Below are 9,145 nucleotides of genomic sequence, written 5' to 3'. Positions count from 1 at the left end.
CTTCTGAACTTGAGCAAAATTTAAGGTCAGCAAGTATTGGGGTGGAGGATGGGCACAACCAAAAATCCTTGAAGACTCGGGAAAATGTGCTGCTTCATCTTAACATGTCATTAAATGCTCACTGTCCTCAGAAATAGTATTGACAATAAAACAAAAAGAAGGATTTTAGAAAAATCAAGCTATAATTCTGCTTGGATTAATACCTACAACCCAGTAAGCAAACCTCAACAATGATCAGCTAAAGCTCTCAAAGACCTAGCGAATGAAACTAAAATGATAAGGGTATAACATGCATAAGGAATGCACACAAAATATGCCAGGGGATGAAGCCACCTACAGAAAGCGCAGAGACCTAGGACAGGGAGGTTCTGCTCAGAACCCCAGGGACACGGCCTTCAAGGGTCAGGCCGAACAAGAGGCGCCCACGGAGGAAAAGGGAACCACTCCAGCGCTGTGAGGGAAACGGGGAGCGTACGGGGAAGTCTGCAAACAAGCAGGGTGGACGCTGTCAAAAGCCGGATGTAAAGACTGAACAAAGATCAGTGGCAACGAGGAGGTCCCAGTGACCCTGCTTTTCTAGGGGTGCTGGGAGCCGAGCCAGGGGAGAGCGGGGAGGACGTGGAGGTGCGTGAGAGGCGCTTGCGACGAAGCCTGGTGACTGAGTCGAGAAGTCCGCTGCAAGGTGCACCCGGAGAGCTGTGTTACTATTAATAACTACTCCCGTATGCAAATGACTTACTTTCAAAGGGAGGGAGGGAAGGAAGGAAGGGAGGGGAAAAATAGAGAGGACTGAATATCACCCTTAGTTACTCATATCCTGATACGATTCCTGGAAACAGTGAGACGTAGGTGAGTTGGAGCTAGTGCGCTGGGAATTGCCTGTGACCCTGCATTTTAAAAGATTCCATGTGACTGCGCTGCGGAAGAGACAAAGTGGAAATGCAGGGCAGGTTGGGAGGCCGCTGCAGGAATCCAGGAAAGCGGTGAGGGCGCAGCCTCTTCACAGGCAGAGGGGCATCATCGTGGAAATGGACGTAAAGATTGGAGAGCCTCCTGGGACGGGAAGGGATGAGAGATGAAACCCAGAAGGGCGGGGGTAGGACATGGACCCTGGGAGAGGCTTACACGGCTGGGAGGAAGCCACCTTACCTCTGCCGGCTGGACAGCAGGCTGGGAGGACGCACGTGGGTGTAGGTAAATTGTAGGTGGAGGGTGGGAAGTTACCAGAAAGCACACGCATGCCCTCAATTTTCTCAGTGACTCACGAGGTGAAGCTGTCTGCTGAGAGCAGGGGGCGTAGGAACTGAGAGTGAGTCTGTCTTGAGAGGAGCGCTGAGGTCTATAAATAGTCTTCTAACTAATTAGACTGCGGAGGGAGACCGTGGGTCTGTCTGGGTGCATTCGAGGCCTGATGGTGGCCTCTTACTGGGGACCACAAACCCAGCTCTGCACCCACTGCTGCCTGTGCCAGACGTGCAGTTAACATCCCCAGCTCGTGGAGCTTTGCAGCCGCAGGGTCTCAGCCATATTTAAACAGCATTGAGGCCTGGAAGAAGCTATTGATTCCAAAGTGGGAGCTTTTGAAAAAATGGTTTGGATTATTGTGAATTTTTTCTTTGTGCTTTCAAAACATATGGCTTGATACTAACTGAAATAGTGTGGCCTTCGGAAAGTTTCTTAACTTCTCTGTGCTTCCTTTGCCTCTTTTGGAAAAAGTAAACAAGCTAATTAATCCTCATAGGATTCTTGTGACAATTAAATAAAATGATATATGTAAAACACTGAAAAAAGTTTCTGTTGATAAAAATTAAAGTGCTCAATACATGATAATTATTTTTGTCAAAAAATATGACTTGTACATATATATCCATACCTTGAATGTATATATATTTATATGTTCGGTGAAAGTCTACATATACAATGTGTTGTAGCATTAATATATGTGTGTATATGTATGTAGGTGTGCACATATATGTGTATTATATATGTATGTATGTGTGTATAAACACATATATATATAATTATAGCAACCATTTATTCAATATGCATTTGTTGAGCACATACTATGTGCCAAGAACTATGCTAGATTCCGAAGAGGCAATAATGAACAAAAATAGATGAAGCATCTGCTATTATGGGGTGAACAGTCTGATGGTTACTACAAGAAGAGTGTCAGGGCTTCCCTAGTGGCGCAGTGGTTGAGAGTCCGCCTGCCGATGCAGGGGACACGGGTTCGTGCCCCAGTCCGGGAGGATCCCACATGCCGTGGAGCGGCTGGGCCCTTGAGCCATGGCCACTGAGCCTGCGCGTCTGGAGTCTGTGCTCTGCAACGGGAGAGGCCACAGCAGTGAGAGGCCCGCGTACAGCAAAAAAAAAAAGAAGAGGGTCAAACTGATGTAAACTGATTATGTGCTCAGTGCTGTAAAGAGCTCTACCGACTGCAGTGAAAAGGTAAATCAGCACAGGTCAGGGGGTTCCACCCCACCTGAGGTCACAGGCTGACGTGTCCTTGTCCTTCTCCCCGACTACATTACGATTCCTTCGAAAGCTGTGGATTGCTGCCTACTCCCCTCTGTTTATGGCACCTGACTCCTGACCACCATGCACACAGCAGGTGCTCAATGTGTGTTTGCTGGCTAACCTGATGCCATGGGGTGTTCACCAGCAGTTTTAGTCCTGACAGCCATGTGGGGCACCCACTGCCTTTCTTTATAAGAAACCACAGAGGGACATCTTGGTGGTAACGGAACATCGCCGTTGTCTGGCTGATTTGGCAGGAACAGCTCACCCCAGACACTGCGTGAAGTCTCAGCCCTAAAATGCAGCATCGTTGACGCTTTTCCTTTTATTATCTTTTTTTTTTTTTTTTTTTTTTTGCGGTACGTGGGCCTCTCACTGTTGTGGCCTCTCCTGTTGCGTAGCGCAGGCTCCAGAGGCGCAGGCTCAGTGGCCATGGCTCACAGGCCCAGCCACTCCGCAGAATGTGGGATCTTCCCGGACCGGGGCACGAACCTGTGTCCCCTGCATCAGCAGGCGGACTCTCAACCACTGCGCCACCAGGGAAGCCCGACGCTTTTCCTTTTACATAAGCACAAATCGCAGTGTTCTTTGGGCTAACGTACATCGAGGACCTATATGTTTATTTCCTCTTGTTTTTCAGCGCAACTTCCATCGATCCAGCAGGTCGTCGGGAAAATGGGGGAATGATTGTTCAATGGGTGCAGAGTTTCCCTCTCGGATAATGAAAATTTTCTAGAAATGGATAGTGGAGATGGTTGTACAATGCTGTGAATGTACTTAGTGCCACTGAATTATACAAGTAAAATGGTAAGTTTTGTTATGTTTATTTTACACAATAAAAAATCCCCCCCCAAAAAAAGATTTAAGCTTGGGAATTTAGAAAATAGGAAAAAAAAAAAAAAAAAAACTAGGTATGAACAACTGTCACCTTTTTCTTAAAGTCCTTCAGCAGTTCCCCGTTCTCTCTTGACCAAATCCCAACCAGGCCCTTCATGGACTGGGTCCCGCTTGGCTGCTCCTACGTCTGTCCTTCCAGAACCCCAGGCTCCACCCAGGCCAGATAGCTTGCGTTTCCCCATCATGCATCTGTGTTTTGCCTGCATGGGTTCTGATCTCTGGGATGCTCTTCTCATCCCCCACCTTGTAGCTGGAAAGCATTATGCACCTCAGCTTAGCCTCCTCTAGGGAACTTTTCCCAACACCCATTTCAAATCTTTCAGCCCCGGCCAGAGAAATGACTGCTTTCTCTCTCTCTCTCTCTCTCTCTCTCTCTCTCTCTCTCCCACTTTCCCTTGTGGAGCTCATTATCACAGCAAACACAACATTACATGCACTTGTTTATTTATCGGTCTGTCTTCCTGTGCCCTACCTTGGTGGCAGCGGGGGCGAAATCTTTGTTTTATTTGCATACTATGGTTGTAACATCTTTGGCTCCAACCTTGGGCAAGATATTTAACCTCTTCTGGATCTGTTTCACTTTCCATACAATTCGAATAATAATAATAATCTCTATGTCATACAGTAGTTATGAAGCATAAATGAAATAATGCATGTGACGTGCTTAGAGAGGGTCTGATGCACAATCAACAATAAAGCGTTTGAAGAAAGGAGGTTCATAACCAATAACAATTGTTCAGTGGCTAAAAGGATGAATATTTAACGTTGAGAGCTGACAAGAAGAATGAATAACCTAATTCCAGATGTTTATTTAGAAAGACGTAGGAGGAAGCTGAATGACTGGAAGAGAGAACATTATAGGAGAACATCTTTTGGTGTGTGTATCATAATATAGTCAAAATACTTCCAACAACCTCCCACGTTTCTGCCATAAACCCTTCCACTCCCTCCAGAACCAGCCTGATCAGGCTACAGAGGTCTTTATAACTAAAATATCAGAGTCTTCTTAGAAAACAAAAACTCAATGAAACCAATAAGAAAGGCTCATTGCCATAGTCTTCAATACCGAACCAGTGGAGGCTCTTCATGCTTTAAAGAATATAAGGCAGTCCTGCTGTAGACGTTGAGGAATTTTTGAGTGTTTTCTATACTGACCCACTTGCATCAGAATTTTGGCAAACTAGCCTGACTCCTGGAATGTAAATCAGTAAGTAACCTTTCTCCAATCAGCTTGGCTTTGGGTGTAAATTCTTATTTTACGTAAGCAGATGCTGGCTATTTTCAAGGTATGGAGCTGGCTTATGCAGTGGACACAAAACATTATGTGACGCTTTGCACCGTTTCTTATAAGGCAACACACACTGCAGGGAACAGTGCCGGAGTCCTCCTGGTGACTGTACTCGATTTCCATGCAGTCCCATTAAAGCGGACTCCACACCGAGCCCCAGGAGTGGCGCTTGTAACCAAGGCCTAAGCCATCGGCATATCTCACTTCCCCATCCTTTGATCTGCGTGGATCATATGTGACCTAGTCAGAGTCAATGAAATGCAATGACATTTTCACTGCACCTTCTGGGGAAGAGACTCTCACTCATAACCTTTAACCTAAAACATAAGAGAATGGGTGGGCTAGCAGGGCCCTTTCTGGTACCCAGAAAACCCAAGGCTAAAGTCAACGCAGTGGAAGGCAGAACAAAGGAATAAAGTTTTTAAAAGTTAGCAGGTGCCAACGGTAAGCCTGAGCCCTGAATTGAGCCCTGTCTGTAGGTAGCATCCTCTTTCAGCTTTTGAGTCAATACATTCCCGTTTGGACTAAGCCCGTTTGGGTTGGGCTTTTCTGTAACCGCAACTAAATAATCCCAACTGGCCTTCATCAAAGCCTCTCTTCCCAAACGGGAGCTCCACACTCTGATTCCATCCAAAAGATAACCGGTGTCTCTAGAGAACCCACATGTGAATAGAATCGGGGCATATTCAAGAGGGTAAGTGTCTGGGTAAGAAAATCTCTCCTTTGGGGATACCTGTGGTTCACATTTCTGTGTGGGCCAAGAAACTCCTATAAATTTCACCTGTTGACACATTTTCTTTGCAGGCACTTTGCTACTTCACGGGGAGGAGCCGGAAACAGAGGTGGAGAAGGAAAAGCAGGAGGCAAAATGTGAATTATTGTGCAGGAAGCAATACAGCTGATGGCCTGTGAGCAGAGGGCTGGCGTGTGGGTACATGCGGTGTGAATTCGTGGTGGAGGAACTAATCAGGCAATGTTATCTGATCTGGAACAACAAGAGAAAGAAAGGGTCTCTTTCATTTTCCCCTGCTTTGGTATGTCTGAAAGCCCTTATCAGTGTGACAGGGCTTGGAAGCACCCAACCAGAAAACCTTGACTTGGGATTGTGCTAAAGTGGGGACCTGGGATCTGGGTTGTTTTCCAAGGACCAACCGTCATTTCGTTTTCAGAATGAATCTGGATTTTTGTTCTGGGAAAACAGGGCAGGTTCTGCATTGAAAACAAAAGTCAGACGTGCTGATGCTTGAATATAAAGAACTACGGAGTTTCGTAAGTTCTTCTGAGTAACAGAGGCTGGTCTCCAGCCTGGGGCCGAGGAGGCAGTGGGAGCAGACCCAGAGTCTGTGAGGTTATTTCTCCGGTGAAAAGCAAAAGCCCGAAGCAGTACTCTGAATAATCTAAGTGCAAAGCTGCTCCCATGGAAGGCAACAGAGCTTTCAGGAGGGGCCCTGGCTTTTGGGTACCAGGACGGGTTTCAAACTTGCTTCCATCGCCCACTGTCTCCATGATGACAGAGAAGTTAGTTATCCTCTCTGAATCTATTTCCTCACCTGTAAACATCAGTTAGGTTCTTGAGAGAAGTGGCTGAATTACATCAAGAGTGTATGGCCTGGGCTTCCCTGGTGGCGCAATGGTTGAGGGTCTGCCTGCTGATGCAGGGGACGCAGGTTCGAGCCCCGGTCCGGGATGATCCCACATGCCGTGGAGCGGCTGGGCCCGTGAGCCATGGCCGCTGAGCCTGCGCGTCCAGAGCCTGTGCTCCGCAATGGGAGAGGCCACAACAGTGAGAGGCCCATGTACCGCAAAAAATAAATAAATAAATAAAAGAGTGTATGGCCCATCGTAAGAACCCAAATAAATGGCAACAACACGATTTCAGTTACTGTGGGGAGACTTGGATCAAGTACAGGGCTGCAGATACGGAGACATGAATACCTTCTTCTCATCTGTCAGGCAGAGGGGGCAAAGTTCAGTTTCATCTTAATGTGATTTTCTGCAGAATATCAAGAGAAAAACACCAATTTGCCACCAAACTTCTGCACTTTTCTGGCTTCTTCGAAGCTCAGCAAAATCTTGTCCCTAAACCGCTGAACAGCTCTGTAATTCCAGACTGGCTAGAGACAAAACTAAATCAAAAGACTTTCATTGGACCATCAGTTTCTCAAGTATTCTCAAGTATAAGAATTGGATTTTATTCCTCTTTTTAGGCCAGATACATAGCATGGCACCTTATGGGCTGCTCAAGAAATTTTAATTCTCTTATCTAAGAAAATGAATTCATTTTCAGACCAGCCAACCTAATCTTCTGTTGGAATGTGCTCAAAGAAGCGAGGAAGGATAGAAAGAAGGGAGGGAGACTCTCTTGGTATACTAGTTAGGGTAAGAGCTAAGCTGCTAAGGGCTAATAAAGAAACCCCAAATTTCAGTGGTTTAAAAGCAGATAGGGTGCAGTGCAGCGACGGCGGCGGCAGCGGCGAGCCGTTGAGACGCCTCTGCGGCAGCGTGTGGCACAGGTCACTTGCGTGGACGCGGGCAGAGGCGGCCGGCCCGCCACCGCAGCCCCAGCGCCCGCGGCCCCAGCAGGTAGATGAAGCTCCTGATGGAGCTGTAAAACCACCCACAAACAAACTACCCATTTTCTTTTTTGGAACTCATGAGACTGCTTTTTTAGGCCCAAAGGACATATTTCCTTACTCATAAAATAAAGGAAAAGTACGGCAAACCAAATAAATGAAAAGGCTTTAATGAAGGTTTATGGGAGATAGATAACAATCCGAAAGTGAAATTTTCAGGTCAACAGGCATCAACTAAACAATCAAATGCGTCATCTGATGTTGAAGTTGAAGAAAAAGAAACTAGTGTTTCAAAGGAAGATACTGACCATGAAGAAGACGCAAGGATGTGACTAAAGCAGTTGACATAACCACTCTAAAAGCTGCCAGAAGAGGGAGAAAGAGAAAGGCAGAAAAACAAGTAGAAACCGAGGAGGCAGGGGTAGTGACTACAGCCATAGCATCTGTTAATCTAAAAGGGAGTCCTAAGAGAGGACGACCTGCAGCTACAGTCAAGATTCCAAAACCAAGAGGCAGACCCCAAATGGTAAAACAGCCCTGTCCTTCGGAGAGTGACATGGTAACTGAAGAAGACAAAGGTAAGAAAAAGGGGCAAGAGGAAAAACAACCTAAAAGGCAGCTAAAAAAAAAGGATGAAGAGGGCCAGAAGGAAGAAGGTAAGCCAAGAAAAGAGCCAGATTTAAAAAAAGGGGAAAAAAGAAGTTGAATCAAAAAGGAAAAATTTAGCTAAAACAGGGCTTACATCAACCTCTGATTCTGAAGAGGAAGGAGATGATCAAGAAGGTGAAAAGAAGAGAAAAAGTGGAAGACACTTTCAGACTGCTCATAGAAGGAATATGCTGAAAGGCCAACATGAGAAAGAAGCAGCAGATAGAAAACGCAAGCAAGAGGAACAAATGGAAACTGAGCACCAAACAACATGTAATCTATAGTAATAAAAAATAATCTCATTTTGGGCTCAAAGCATTAATCCAGTTACTGAAAAGAGAATATAAGTGGAGCAAACAAGAGATGAAGATCTTGAGACAGACTCATTGGACTGAATTTCCCCCTCCCACCCCTTGATGGAAGAATGTTCCAGATTCTAAATTGAGGACTTCATTAGTGGCATTATTACTGTGTTATGATTGTTAAAAAACATTTCCTGTAAGATACACACTACATACTAAGGTCAGCCATCATTCCTGTTAAATGTTTTTTACACCAAGCTTAAAATGAAGCTTTGTGTTTGAAAGTTATAATAAGCTCAAATGAAGATGGTGGTTGTACCTTATTTCATTTAGAAAATATAAAAATTCATTTTGTTTTGAAGCTAGGTGTTAAACTGGAGTAGCTACTATACCCCCAGAGAATGGGGCAGTTGTGCCCTTCCCCTTGACATTCCTTTGTTGTTCAGTTCTTTAGAAGATTAATAACTGTTTTTTAATCGTGAGAGATTAAACAGTAGACTTGCTAAGAAAACAAAAATGAAACTGTAACCAAAATTTTAAAATAAAGTTTTGTTTAAATAAATAAATAAATAATTTTTTTTTAAAGCAGATAGAAGTTCATTTCTCGGGACTTCCCTGGTGGTGCAGTGCTTAAGAATCCACCTGCCAATGCAGGGGACATGGGTTCGAGCCCTGGTCCGGGAAGATCCACATGCCACGGAGCAACTAAGCCCGTGCACCACAACTACGGAGCCTGCGCTCTAGAGCCCATGAGCCACAACTTATGAGACCACGTGCCACAACTACTGAAGCCCGGGTGCCTGGAGCCTGTGCTCCACAACAAGAGAAGCCACGACAATGAGAAGCCCGTGCACCACAACTACTGAGCCCACGCACCTAGAGTCTGTGCTCTGCAGCAAGAGAAGCCACCACAATGA

General features: G+C 45.5%; 1 pseudogene; it reads left to right on the top strand.

The window, feature by feature from the left end:
* Positions 1-313: 313 nt before the first annotated feature.
* Positions 314-7,984, top strand: LOC132500582 (PC4 and SFRS1-interacting protein-like; annotated as a pseudogene).
* The last annotated feature ends 1,161 nt before the right edge of the window (positions 7,985-9,145 follow it).

This window comes from Mesoplodon densirostris, chromosome 13, assembly GCF_025265405.1.
Source record: "Mesoplodon densirostris isolate mMesDen1 chromosome 13, mMesDen1 primary haplotype, whole genome shotgun sequence".
Taxonomy (NCBI): domain Eukaryota; kingdom Metazoa; phylum Chordata; class Mammalia; order Artiodactyla; family Ziphiidae; genus Mesoplodon; species Mesoplodon densirostris.
Note: the sequence above shows the minus strand (reverse complement) of the source record. Positions and strands in the feature narration are given on the sequence as shown.